Raw genomic sequence first — 14828 nt, 5'->3', positions numbered from 1 at the left:
GCCCCAAATATAACTTTGAAAACTTCAGAGAAAAGTCCAGTTTCCTTGTAATAGGAGAAAAGATTGCTAGTTAAAAAAGGATTTTTTTTTTAGGGGTGCCTGGGTGGCTCAGTGGGTTAAAGCCTCTGCCTTCGGCTCAGATCATGATCCCAGGGTCTTGGAATCGAGCCCTGCATCGGGCTCTCTGCTCAGCGGGGAGCCTGCTTCCCTTCCTCTCTCTCTACCTGCCTCTGTGTCTACTTGTGATCTCTGTCAGATAAATAAAATCTTTAAAAAAAATTAAAAAAAGAAAAGCTTTAAAAAAAGGATTTTTTTTTAAGATTTTATTTATTTATTTGACAGACAGATCACAAGTAGGCAGAGAGGCAGTCAGAGAGAGAAAGAGGAGGAAGCAGGCTCCCTGCTGAGCAGAGAGCCCCTGATGCGGGCTCGATCCCAGGACTCTGGGGATCATGACCTGAGCCGAAGACAGAGGCCTTAACCCACTGAGCCGCCCAGGCGCCCTGATAAAAAGGACTTTAAAAAAATAGATTGGCCCATCGTTTTTAGTCTACGCTTATAAATAGTGAAAGCTTACAACTCAACTTTGTGCCTTTGATATCTCTGGATTGGTATTTCCCGAACTTTTTTCCTCTGGATATCCGTAGATGCTGTGAAAAAAGTGTTCCACAACCAAATGAACTTGGGTCGTTGGTTATTGCAAGGACTTGATGCAGGACTTCTCAGAGTCTTTGATGAGCTAAATGTGTTGTGACTTTCCAGGAGGTGATACAGTGCTCCCCAAAGTTAATTCACTGATGACAGAAAAGTTTTCATCAGTGGAACATGCAGGGTGAACCAGGCTACGGCAGGTGGAAACATGCAAGGTGTAAACATGCCTACATCTTCGCAGGAGGAACTGCCTATCACTTAAGAAATGAAATTAAGTGCCATGGTTTTTAAAAAAAAAAAAAAATCCAAAGTGTTTGAAAGCACACTGCTGGAACACTTGATCCAGTCAAAGAAATGCTGGACAATCAGCATTTGGACAAGGAGTTCCCTGTCAAAGCTTCCACCTGAATTAGGGAGGAGATAAGGAGAAGCAGGGTGGGACTTTCCAGGCCGAGCACTTTTGCACCTACAGAGGCCTGGGAGCAAGGGAGAGAACGCTGCTTTCCAAAAAAAGTGGCAAGAACGGTAAGGCTGGTACAATAGCCTCTGGAGGGCTGAGGGCAAGAGGCGGGGTAGCATTGCAAAAGGCCTCATAAACCACATTATATTTTGGGCTTTTCCCTGTGAGGTAAAGAACCAGGAAAGAGATTTAAGCAAAGTAGTTACTTGATCGAATTTTAGTTTTACAAAGTCTTTAGTTAGTCTGAGATAGCTATGATGATTGTTTGCCATTCTACAACAAAGAGCTGATTCCCTCCTGGGGGTCGTCCATTCACGGGAAGACCTTTACCTACCACCAAATCTCTAGCCCCTAATGGCCCTATAATTAATTATACCCCTGGGGCTTTAGAACCATTCCTGGAAAGGTCTTGCTTAAGGTTGTCTGGGGTCTTAGGAATACAATGGTAAAGTCAGACTGGCCCATTCTAGGTACACAAGAGGTAGGGGAAAGAAGGAACCTGTGGAGCTGAGAGGGCACCTTACAGCCCACAGCCCACAGCCTTCTCAGTGACAATGACCATGGCAGTAGAGCTAACGGTGGGGGGGGGGGGGGGCGGGGGGTGGATAAAGTAGTCCAGGCCAGCAGGCCAGCTTCCCTGAGGTTGCCATGTGGGACTGTGTGTGGCTCCTAGGGATGACCCCCCACTCACTCCTACTCCTTTTTTTTTTTTTTTTTAATTTTTAACATATAATGTATTATTTGCCCCAGGGATACAGGTCTGTAGATTCAGGCTTACACATTTCACAGCACTCACTGTACCCTGGTATCTCTTCAGATCGCATAAATCTTGTGCCTTCTACTATGTTTTAAGAAAACGTAGGAAGCGAGTAAGGGGAGAGAGCACACCAGTGCTTTCCAGTCTGTCAGGAATCCTGTGGAAAAGTCAGCAAGTCCTGAAAATCGGGACTTCAAACCTGAAATTCATGGTTATCCTCATATCTTTAGGGGTCCGTGAACATTCTGAGATTATGCCTATGTGTATTTTTTAGGGATTGTGACTCCTTAGCTCTCATTTCACTTTTAAAGATGTCAATGATTCGAAAAGCTTAAAAACTACTGCTGTACATGTTTCAAAGGGAGCAGGCAGGTAGATGCCAAGACAGCTGAGAAATACCCACACATGGTTCCCATAAAAAGAAGCAGTGGTGCCCCATTTTGGAAACCCCCCCAGGGCTCTTGTGCTCAGGATTCCTTTCCTTCTGCAGCCAGAAGGGGGCGCTGTGGATGAGCCTGGGGTGGATGTGCGCTTCTCTGAGGGGTCCCCCCAAACCAGGGGCTCCTGAACCAGCGGAGCCTCAAGGACAAACCCTTCTTGCTAAGGACAGAACAGGTATAAATTTCTTGAGTTATAGGCGAAGGTTCTAGGGATGTTGAGGAAACCCTGTCTGGCCCCCGTCTCAGCCTTGAAGAGGAACTCGAGGGCAGAATTCTTCCCCGCACTTGCAACACATGAATGAAATTCAGCTTTTTGTTGACAGCTGACAGTTTTTTCTGAGAGCACTGACCCCATCTGCTGAGAACCTCACCCAATCCTCCTTCACTCAAGTCCCTGCCTAGAATAATCTGAAGAAGATGCAGAGAAGGGACACCACCAGGTCCATCAGGCCAAGACCAGAAGGGAGCCTGAGATGCCCCGTCTACTAAATGGAAGGACCACTAAGGAGAAGCAAAAGGGACCGCAAGTGGAGAGATCCACCAGAAAGCAAGCTGCAAGTGGAGAACACTGAGATCTAGGGTGTTTGAATAACGGGCCCAAAGCCGCATCATAGCAGAGCTGGAACAAGAGGCCAGCTCCCCATTTCCCAGCATGGTCTCGCCACCCCTTCACAACACCAACATTCACACCTGCGGGAGAGCAAGAGGGCAGGAGGGAGACCTGTCTGGGGAGAAGAGGGTTCTGTTCCACCTTGCAGGGTCATTATGGTTCCTGGACAGGGTAGACAGCAAGATGCCCTCGGGTCACTCCCCATGAAAAGGCTCCTCTGTGCCAGTGTGGTCAGTTCCTCTTCTCAGAAAGCTTCGAACCCTTCACAGGCATCTGCCATATAGCCAGGAGATAGGGTGCTTATCTGACCCAGCAACATGCCATGTGGACAGACGCTGGGTGAGAGAGCCGACAGCTCTCTGGACATCACGTTATGGGCTCTAAAGAAGTAACAGAAAAGAGCCTTTCCCACCTTCAAGGAACAAGGCAATCTGCCTGGTTCTCAATGGAGGCCTTAGACGGAGGGAAGCCAATGGAGAGCTCCCGGAATGTTTAACGTAGGAGACCCCAGCTGTGCTAAGGGGGGGTTTTGAGAGCTGGGTGCTGGACAGACATTATTCTAGAGCACTTAGGAGCATTTGGCTCTCTTCACTTCCACAGGAAACAAGGAGGAGTACATTTCTTAAAGGGAAATTTCTTTCTCTTTCCATGAACAGTTATCAAAGTAAAGATGAGAATGAGGACATGTCCTTGCAAGGAAGACAACCTATTTTTTCCTTAGCACATGAGAAAGCTGTGTGCGGGGATTGAAAGAGCAAAGAGCACAGCCTTCTGTCCAGAGGGCTTTCTTTCAGTTCCTTTTCTGTCCCCACCTTGGGGAGCGTGGAGCTCGGTGGTGATGTGACAGTGGGCATCACTTCCTTCACACGTGCTCCAGATCAGAAAAATCATCTCTAGCTTGTCACCTGCTGACATGAGCACACAGTAGTACTGGTTTCATTTTCCAACCATGTATGAAAATACCACCACTTACTTAGGACAGAAAACCAGAGAAAGCAGCAGAAGGCAGGATGTATCAAGAGCTATGTTTACCCTGATTCCACCTGCAACGTGCGTCTCAAGCTTCACTGAGCATAGAAAGAACCTGAGGGTCAGCAGATCTGAGGTAGAGGCCTGACCTTAGGCATTACCAGTAAGCTCCCGAGTGAAGCCAGTGCTGCTGATCTTCAGGCCACACTACGAAGGCTGGAAAAATGTTTGACCTTTCTGGCTGTTCGATGATGGCGCGCCGATCTTGAACGCTATCTAATACACCTCTTAAATGTAACAATCAGGAGTGAGAGCTTCCACCTAGGTCAGTGGTTCTCTGCCTTGGCTACTCATTGGAATCACAGAGGAGCTTCAAAAAATACCAGTAACTGGGTCCCACGCCTAGGGATCCTGCTGTAATTGGTCTGGGTCAACCATCAGCAAGTGTAAATGCTCCTGTACAGCCAAGGGGAGAACCCCTGATCTAGCCAAATCAGGTGACCCGTTACATGTTTTCATTTAAGTAGTGTTCTCCTTCTACAGTCTTTCCTCACATCAAAGCACTATTGATTAAGCCAATCAGATTTTACATTTAAGTGTGCAGCAAACCAGTTGTCACGTTATTTTTAAAGCAAAGGGTTACCCTTCCTTAAACTTTCAATACATGCTGTCCTTAAAATTTTTCTTAGTGATGTAGCAAACTTATTAAAGCTTCCCCCACGCTGTTGTCATGGCTCAGTTTTATTGATTTATAAAATTGCTACAATATTTTAAACAACCAGAATTTTCATAACAAAAATATAGAGTACACCTTTTGGCATTTGGAAGAGAAAAAAGAATACTCACAAAGTAAGTATACATATACTTTAAAATGAAATTTGTTTTTCCCCTGGGAACAAAAACCCTAGTCTAAGAATGTTTCAAGATTAAAGTGCTTAGTTATACCAATCTAAAGCCATATATGCTATCAGGTTATTAAGTTTTATTTAGAGACTAATTTTTCTGTCAATTTCAATATTTCCAATATTTCCAAATTTAACTTCTAAAGTTACAAACTGTTCATTAAATACCCACAAACTCTTATTGCAAGAACCATTATGTGTATTAGGTTATGACTAACCCAAAATAAAAACATTTCAAAGGCAAAAAAATCATGTGCTTCTATTTTTAATAGTATTTATACACACAAAGAAAAATCTATTTTAAAACTATTTTCCAATGTTTGCTTATTTGCGTTGAGGTGAAATAATAGTTGGTGTGCAAATGTGAATATTAAATACTATATAACTAGTTAACTAAAAAAATGAAAATTTAGGACAGCCAATTATATTTAAGATAGTCAATTTATCTAAACTATTAAAAATAAAGCACTGAGTTTTAAGTATACTCAAGATTTAAAAAGCAAAGGGACACACTGGATGGCTCAGTGGGTTAAGCTGCTGCCTTTGGCTCAGGTCATGATCCCGGAGTCCTGGGATCATGTCCTGCATTGCGCTCCTTGCTTAGCAGGGAGCCTGATTCTCCCTCTGCCTGCCACTGCCCCTGTTTGTGCTCTCTCTCTCTCTCTCTCTCATAAAATCTTAAAAAAAAAAAAAAAATTACAAAGCAAAGATGAATGCTAACAAAATAGCACTTAGCAGTCAATGAATAGTGACTGAACAGATTTTTTAAGTTGAATAAATACATAAGCTATCCTAAATTTAAATGCCCTCTTGAACTCACCACCCTTCCCAAGTGATTCTTTTGTTTTCCAAAACAGTCCACCAAATATGGAGATACTGAGGGGGCTCTTTTGGGGGACTCTATATCGCTAATCATTATGGAGAAAAAGTTACAAATATTGAATCATTATGTTAAATACCTGAAACTAATATGTTATATGTCAATTATATCTCAATTATTTAAAAAACTTCTATTTTGTTTGAGGCATTAAAAAATAGAGAAAAAGATAAAGTGAATAAGAATATCTAAAAAGGAAAAGCAGAATGGGAAAAGCTCCTATGACTTTGTCTTTGGCTAGATAATGTTGGAAAGGTCTTAGAAACATACTTTTAACATTCAACCATGATTTTTATAACACAACATACAACCATGATTTCTTCAGAGCTGGCAAAAAGGAAAGGCTGAAATAACATACAGAATTTGAAAACCAGAGGAGGGGGAAATCACATAGTGAGTCTTTCAGTTTCTCTAGATCAAGCTAGTAATGAAGCTGAACTATTAAAAACCTCATCTAAAACTGTATCTACTCCCTTAATCCCTTTATACTCTCCCAAAAGGAAGAAAAAACATCTACAGGAGTTGAATCGGAAATTGACAAACACTTCAGTAAAGGAAGCCATGAGTCCTCAAAATATACTATTAAGAGGCCAAAACTGGTAAGTCACTGGTACATTTTGCTAGGCTTCATGCCTCAAGCCATATTCAAGGACACTGTGTGGCCAACATGGCCTGATTCACAAAAGCAAGAAAGAAGTTTCAATCTATAAATGCCCCCTCTCCCCACCCACCACCAAAAACCATGGCTTCTGTTTAAAAAAAAAGAAAAAGAAAGAAAGAGAGAAACAAATAATCAAAGAAACAGCAAGGAGAAGGGACAACTCTAAGGAGGGTTGTTACTTACATAAAACAGCAGATGAACTAAAACTCTTCTCTCAAGTGATGACTAAGGGAGATTGACACACAAAAAGTGACTAACATAAAGCACTGGTAGGCTACTGAATTTCACTTGCTAACCTCAGACTTTTTAAAGTTTTTAACAAGTATGCCACTGTTTGGTGTCTTTTTCCTAACTGAGCACCACACCAAGGTTGCAAAAGTCTTCAAATTCACAAAGGCACTGCTAATAAGTGAATGGTCTGTGTTCCTTAGACACACATACACACTTGGTCTGAATAGGTGATGGGCTAGTTTTGCTTCCATTTAAAATATATATATGAAGGAGGGGCAAGATAGCAGAGAAGTAGGAGACCCTGTTCCAACCGGTCCCCTAAAGTGAGTGAAATACCTACCAGAACACTCTGAACACCTATGAAATCAGCCTAGGATGTAGGATTATACATTTCTGGATCTCTACGGGGGCAGAAGACATAAGTGGAGAGGGGCACCTTGACTGGATCATGGTTGATATATTCAGCTATACTTCCCCTCAACCACTTCTCACCAAAATAACTAGGAGGAGGAACACCCAACAGAGGAAAAATTCAGAGACTGTGACCTCTGCCACAGAACTATTGGATACGGACATAAACAGTATATGTCAGAAAGGGAATCCAGGGTAACAATAATCCAGGCAATGGCTAGGTTGGAGAAGACCATTAGTGACAACATAAAATCTCTAGGGGCAGAAGTGAGAGCTGATCTGGCAGAGGTTAAAAATGCTAGCAATGAGATCCAATCTAATCTAAATACTCTTAACAGCTAGGATAACTGAGGCATAAGATAGAATTAGTGATCTAGAAGACAAACTGATAGAAAAAAAGGATCAGGAGGAGGCCTGGAACAAACAGCTTAGAAACCATGAAAACAGAATTAGGGAAATAAATGACACCATGAAATGTTCCAATGTCAGAATTATTAGGATCCCTCAGGGGGCAGAGAAAGAGAGATGACTAGAAGATGTAGTTGAACAAATTCTGGAAGAAAATTTCCCTAATCTGGGGAATAGAACAAGTGTTCGTGTCCTAGAGGCAGAAAGGACACCCCCCAAGATCAACAAGTCTAGAAAGACATCCAGACACTCAATTGTGAAATTTACAAATCATAATTTCAGACAGGAGGTCTTAAGGGCAGCTAGGGGGAAGAGATTCCTTAAGTACAGAGGAAGGAATATCAGAATGTCAGGAATGTCAGACCTGTCCACAGAAACCTGGCAAGCCAAAAAGGGCTGGCAAGACATATTCAGGCACTAAATAAGAAGAACATGCAGCCAGCTAAGAATACTTTATCCAGCAAGGCTGACATTCAAAATGGATGGAGAGATAAAGAGCTTTCAAGACCTGCAAGGTTTAAAAAAAAATGTGACCAGCAAGCCAGCACCACAAGAAATATTAAGGGGGCTTCTATAAAAGAAGAAAGAACCCAAGAGTGACACAGAACAGAAATTTACTGAGACAGTTTATAGAAACAAGGACTTCACAAGCAACACGATGTCAATGAAAACTTACTTTCAATAATCACTCTCAATGTGAACAACCTAAATGCTCCCATAAAGTGGTACAGGGTTGCAGACTGGAAAAAACAACAGGACTTGTCCATATGCTGTCTACAAGAGACATATTTTGAACCTAAAGATACATCCAGACTGAAAGTGAAGGAATGGAGAACCACCTTTCAAGCCAACAGGCCTCAAAAGCAAGCTCAAAAGGTAGCAATTCTCACATCAGATAAATTAGATTTTAAGCTAAAGACTGTAGTCAGAGATACAGGACACTACATCATCCTTAAAGGGTCTATCCAACAAGAAGATCTAACAATTGTAAATATTTATGCCCCCAACATGGGAGCAGCCAACTACATAAGCCAACTGTTATTCAAAATAGTCATATTGATATGAATATGTTTAATTGTAGGGGATCTTAACACACCACTCTCAGTAACAGACAAATCATCCAAGCAGAAAATCAATAAAGAAACAAGAACTTTGAATGACACATTGGACCAGATGGACTTCATAGATATACTCAGAACATTCCACCCTAAAACAACAGAATATTCATTCTTCTTGAGCGCACATGGAACTTTCTCCAGAATAGACCACATACTGAGTCACAAATCATGGCTCAACCCATCCCAAAAGACTGAGATTATTCCCTGCATATTCTCAGATCACAATGCTCTGAAACTGGAACTCAACCACAAGACAAAGTTTGGAAGGAATTCAAACACTTGGAAGCTAAAGACCATCTTGCTCAAGAATGTTTGTATCAAGCAGGAAATCAAAGAAAAACTTAAATAATTCATGGAAACCAATGAGAATAAAGACACATCAGTCCAAAGCCTATGGGATATGGCAAAGGTGGTCCTAAGGGGGAAATACAACAAACTAGAAGCTGGTTCTTTGAAAGAATCAATAAGATCAATAAACCACTGGCCAAACTAATCCAAAAGAAAAGAGAGAGGACCCAAATTAATAAAATTATGAATGAAAGGGGAGAGGTCACTACTAACACCAAGGAAATAGAAACAATCATCAGAAATTATTATCAACAGTTATATGCCAATAAGTTAAGCAACCTAGAAGAAATGGATGCGTTCCTGGAAACCTATAAATTTCTAAGACTAAAACAGGAAGAAATTGACAACCAGAATAGACCAATATCTAGTAACGAGATTGAAGCAGTCATCGAAAACCTCCCAAAAAACAAGAGTCCAGGACCTGACAGATTCCCTGGGGAATTCTACCAAACATTCAAAGAAGAAATAATAGCTATTCTCCTGATGCTGTTTCAAAAAATAGAACTCTTTTTAGGAACCCAGCATTACCCTGATCCCCAAACCAGGCAAAAACCCCATCAAAAAGGAGAATTTCAGACCAATATCCCTGATGAATACGGATGCCAAGATTCTCAACAAGATCCTAGCTAACAGGATCCAACAGTACATTAAAAAGATTATCCACCATTACCAGGTGGGATTTATCCCTGGGATGCAAGGGTGGTTCAACATTCACAAATCAATAGAACAAATCCATAAGAGAAGAGAGAAAAACCACATGGTCCTCTCAATTGATGCAGAAAAAGCATTTGACAAAATACAGCATCTGTTCCTGATTAAAACTCTTCAAAGTATTGGGACAGAGGGAACATTACTCAACTTCACAAAATCTATCTATGAAAAACCCACAGCAAATAGCATTCTCAATCGGGAAAAGCTGACAGCTTTCCCTTTGAGATCAGGAACAGGACAAGGATGCCCACTCTTGCCACTCTTGTTCAACACAGTACTAGAAGTCCTAGCAACAGCAATCAGAAAATAGAAAGAAATAAAAGGTATTCAAATTGCCAAGAAGTCAAACTATCTCTTCGCAGATGACAAGATACTTTATGTGGAAAACCCAAATGACTCCACCCCCAAACTACTAGAAGTCATACAGCAATTCAGTAATGTGGCAGGATACAAAATCAATGCACAGAAATCAGTTGCTTTCTTACACACTAACAATGAAAATATAGAAAGGAAAATTAAAGAATCAATTCCATTTACTATAGCACCAAGAACCGTAAGATACCTTGGAATAAACTTAACCAAGAAGATAAAGAATCTGGACTCAAGGAACTACAGAACACTCATGAAAGAAATTGAAGACACAAAAAGAGGGAAAAGCATTCCATGCTCATGGATCGGAAGAATAAACATTGTTAAAATGTCTATACAGCCCAGAGCAATCTATACTTTCAATACCATCCTGATCAAAATTCCACCAGTATTTTTCAAAGTGCTGGAACAAACAATCCTAAAATTTGTATGGAATCAGAAAAGACCCTGAATTGCTAAGGAAATGTTGAAAAAGAAAGACAAAGCTGGGGGTATCACGTTGCCTGATTTCAAGCTTTACTACAAAACTGTGATCACCAAGAGAGCATGGTACTGGCACAAAAACAGACACATAGACCAGTGGAACAGAGTAGAAGGTCCAGATATGGACCCTCAACTCTATGGTCAAATAATCTTTGACAAAGAAGAAAAAAATACCCAGTGGGAAAAAGACAGTCTCTTCAATAAATGTTGCTAGGATAATTGGACAGCTATGCATAGAAGAATGAAACTCAACCATTCTCTTACACCATACACAAAGATAAACTTGACAGACATCATTAATCAAGCAGGTTAACCTCTGCTGATCCCAGCCTCAAACTCAGAATCTCTGGAAGCTATAGCTAACTAAACAGAGTTGGCACGTAAGAAAAAAAAAAAAAAAAGACCGTCTGCCATCCACAGTCACAGTGCTAACCTACAGGTTGTTTATTGCCACACACTTCTCCCCAGCCAACCATTGCAAAACAAGAAAACAAACAAACAAAAAATAACAAGCCAAATACCAGTTGCATATATTACCTGCACTATAAGGCCTCACCCAACATGAGGCATCCCAGCAAGGGACACCAGATCACCTTCTGGGCTAGGTATGCCTCCTCTGAAGGCATGCCGAAACACCTGGATACCCTAGCAACCACAGATACCACAGGAAAGGGCACAGTATAGAAAGTTCCTTTTTAATTCCAGTATAGTCTGATGCGGGTGATAAGACTCAAAAGATATTCACTGTATGCTCATTTACCATGCAAATTTGTCAAATAAAGGTTTTAATCACATGGACAGGTATACATTCCAAGACACAAAACTGGATGCTTCATACTTGCTGTCCCTGGGCCATACTTTTGATCGCTGCCAAAAAAATTAAAAACACAACTCTGTTTTGACTGAGTTGTGGTAACTTCTCCAGCAAACTTGTAGCTCCACTTGTGAAATCAATTGTGAAACTCAATATATATAAAGCTGTATCTCGACATAATTCCAGGTTCCACTGTCGACAACCAAGAAACCATATGTCCAGACATACTTGCATACACATCATGCACACGCAGTTCAAGAAAAGCACTAGAAATTCTACGACTGCCTTTCCAAAGAAAATGGCCTCATTCTAGCTACCCAGAAAAAAGGAGTCAATTCATAACTCCTTGCGGAGGGGGATTAAAAAGAAAATAAAAGAGCTGAAATGCTGGTCAGGTCAACCACAGCAGAGGCCAGAATTATTCTACTGTCACACACCAAAAATGTTTGTGAAGATATATAGAGTTACCTCCCTCTAGATTACCAGCCGCACCCTAGAGACCTGCCACCTTTCTGTCGGAGAGCTCATCTAAGCAAGTGCACGTACACCATCAAAGTTAGTGCCTTAGGAAAAGGGCTGTAAGGGCACACACCAAAGAAAAGTGGCTATTGCAGGGGATATGGGGGTGTCAAGGCAAAATTTCTTCATATTGTCCAAATGATAATTTAATAAAGAGAATATATTAATGTACTGCTTTAAAAAAATAAAATAAAATAAATTAAGAGAAAGGGTAGGAAATAACCAGGCTCTCTCAGAAATTGAAGTCTACAGTCCTAGGAGAAGATGATGGCATGGAGTGGGGCTGCCAAGTTTCCCTGGAACGCCTCCTCTTCATTCCACGTAACTCGTTAGTCTTTATGCCCAAACTGCTATCATCCAAAATGACAACCTCTGCCTGCTAATGCCAAGAGAGGCTGAAAAAGAAAAGAGTGTGTGGGTATAGCTCATGGTGGTTACAGCTCCCTTCATGACATTATTCTCTCTCCTTTGTTCCTAACTGTCCCTGTGCTACCACATCTGGTAATATAGTTTATATATAGAGTTAAGTGAGTAAAACAGTCTTTGTGACAAATTTTCAAAAGCACAAAGAATATCATCAGCATCCTCCTCTCACTGTGACAAAATAGAACTAAGGAAGAATTCATTAGAGTCATACGTTTTATTCATCATTGATATTCTGAATATATCACCCATATAAAACTATTCCTTCCCTGGTGTCAAGGGAATTCCTTAATTTGTTAATATCCCTGTACACTAATTCATTTGTTTTATCCATCACAATTAATAAAAATCTAACCCATCCTGCTACGAATTCTGGCTTTGGTGGGTTATTTATTCAGCAACTAACACTAGTCTAGAAGCATAAAAACTAAAAATACTAAATAAAATAAACAGATAATGTAAACACTTAGAATTTCAAGATACAGGGGCGCCAGGGTGGCTCAGTGGTTAAAGCCTCTGCCTTCAGCTCAGGTCATGATCTCAGGGTCCTGGGATCGAGTCCCGAATCGGGCTCTCTGCTCAGCAGGGAGCCTGCCTCCTCCTCCTCTCTCTCTCTGCCTGCCTCTCTGCCTACTCGTGATCTGTCAAAAAAAAAAAAAATCTTTAAGGAAAAAAAAATTATTAAAAAAAAAAAGAATTTCAAGATACAGTGACAAAATGTTCATGCTGATCAGCACATAGGAGTTAATCCCAGTTCTGCATATTTTGGACGTTTTTCTATGCCTGTACTTCAGTATCTTTGTTATAAGGGTATAATGAGATAAAGCAACTGGCCTGTAATAAGTGTTACAAATGTTTTATTATCAAAGATACCAACAAAAGACTTTTGGGGGGGAAGCACGTTATGGGACAGAAAGGAAAAACTCTATCCTATGAAAATATGTTAGATTAGTTACTGCATTTGGAGAAAAGGCAGCATAAGGGCTCCAAAGCTGCAGACCTCAAAGCTTCAGAGATGAAATATCAAAGCAAATAATAAGGCACAGTAATATTCACATCTAGGGAAGGGGGAAAGCGTGCAGCAAGCTAATGGCAGGCACGGTTTTAACCCTGGCCCTGTCTCCATTTCATCTGTACTACCAAAATGAACCTGATAATTTGCAGAGGTTTATTCATACTAAGAAACTGGTCATTCCTTTTATCGAAAAATTCCTCATGTCTAGGGGCATTAATATTTACAGCCATTGTCACAATCATGGAACTCTAGTGAGAGAGAATTCAGATCTCCTTATAAATAAAAATCCCTCAAAAAAAGAAAAACCCTCCTCCAAAGTATGTAGCTCACTAGTCATAAAAACAGGAGTGTAAACACTTAATCCCACTTGACCTCCAAGAGTTAGAATCCAGTGTTACCATACAGTCAATCTAGATATAAAGGAAATACTTAAAATTGAGCAAATGCAGACATTCTGATGTATCAATTCACATTTTCTGAAAACTGTACAACCACTCACAAGGTCATAGATCCAGGGATTGGAGACCGCCATTTCTCTGTTTCTATACCCTACATATTCAAAGAGTATTATATTACATTTACTGGCTGTAGGTAAGGCATAATAAACAATCATCTACCTAAGTTTATTTTCCATACTTCATATTTAGATGATCAAAACGCAATACCAATAAAGCTTTAAAACACATCAAAATTGTTATTACACACTTCTAAAAACTTACACAGTAATAATTACTGATTGGATTTTTAAGGCTTTCATGTGTCTTAGAGAGATAACCTTTAACACCTGAACATTTCATGTGAAGTCTAGTTAAATGTAGGGTCCATATTATCAAACACTGGATTTTCCCATATGTCAAAATGCTTCCTATGATGAAAACATCTTAATCCAAGTCTAAATGGATTACTGAATTAAGCATGATCGTCATAAAAATAATAATGGTAACAACAATAGTAATGATAGCTAACACTGACTTAACACCTACTGTGTTAAGTAGTGTTCTCAGTGCTCCATGTGCACAGACTCTTCCAATCCTCACAACACCGTATGAGGTAGGTATTACAACAGAATCAATCACATTAATTAAAAATCAGAGTGGAAATAATAAATTACAAAATAATACTCAAGAAATTGTATTTTCTGGACACTATTTGAATTCAAAACTAGACTTCCAGTTAAATATGGTAGACTGACCACTTGTATTTATTTTCTCTACCTCCAAACCCCACCAAAAAGACATTAAAGGAATATAAAAGGTATTAATTCATAAAGACAAAGAGAACAGACTATAGAGCCATGAGATTTTAAAAAAATAAAAAACAGGAGGAGGTGTGATAACTAACCTAGCAGAATGGAGGAAGTTAAAGCCTTACTACCCAGAAGAGAGAAGCCAACAAATACATTCTACCAAGTACCTAATAAGTTCAGGACTTGGAAGTACCAGGTGTTACAGAAAAAAGGGGTGAAGTATAGGGCTGAACATAGGACTAGAAGTCTGTATAAGAAGCAACAAACCCTGGGGCGCCTGGGTGGCTCAGTGGGTTAAGCCGCTGCCTTCGGCTCAGGTCATGATCCCAGGTCCTGGGATCGAGCCCCGCATCGGGCTCTCTGCTCAGCAGGGAGCTTGCTTCCTCCTCTCTCTCTCTGCCTGCC

The sequence above is a fragment of the Lutra lutra genome, chromosome 3 (genome assembly GCF_902655055.1).
Source record: "Lutra lutra chromosome 3, mLutLut1.2, whole genome shotgun sequence".
Lineage (NCBI taxonomy): Eukaryota > Metazoa > Chordata > Mammalia > Carnivora > Mustelidae > Lutra > Lutra lutra.
Note: the sequence above shows the minus strand (reverse complement) of the source record.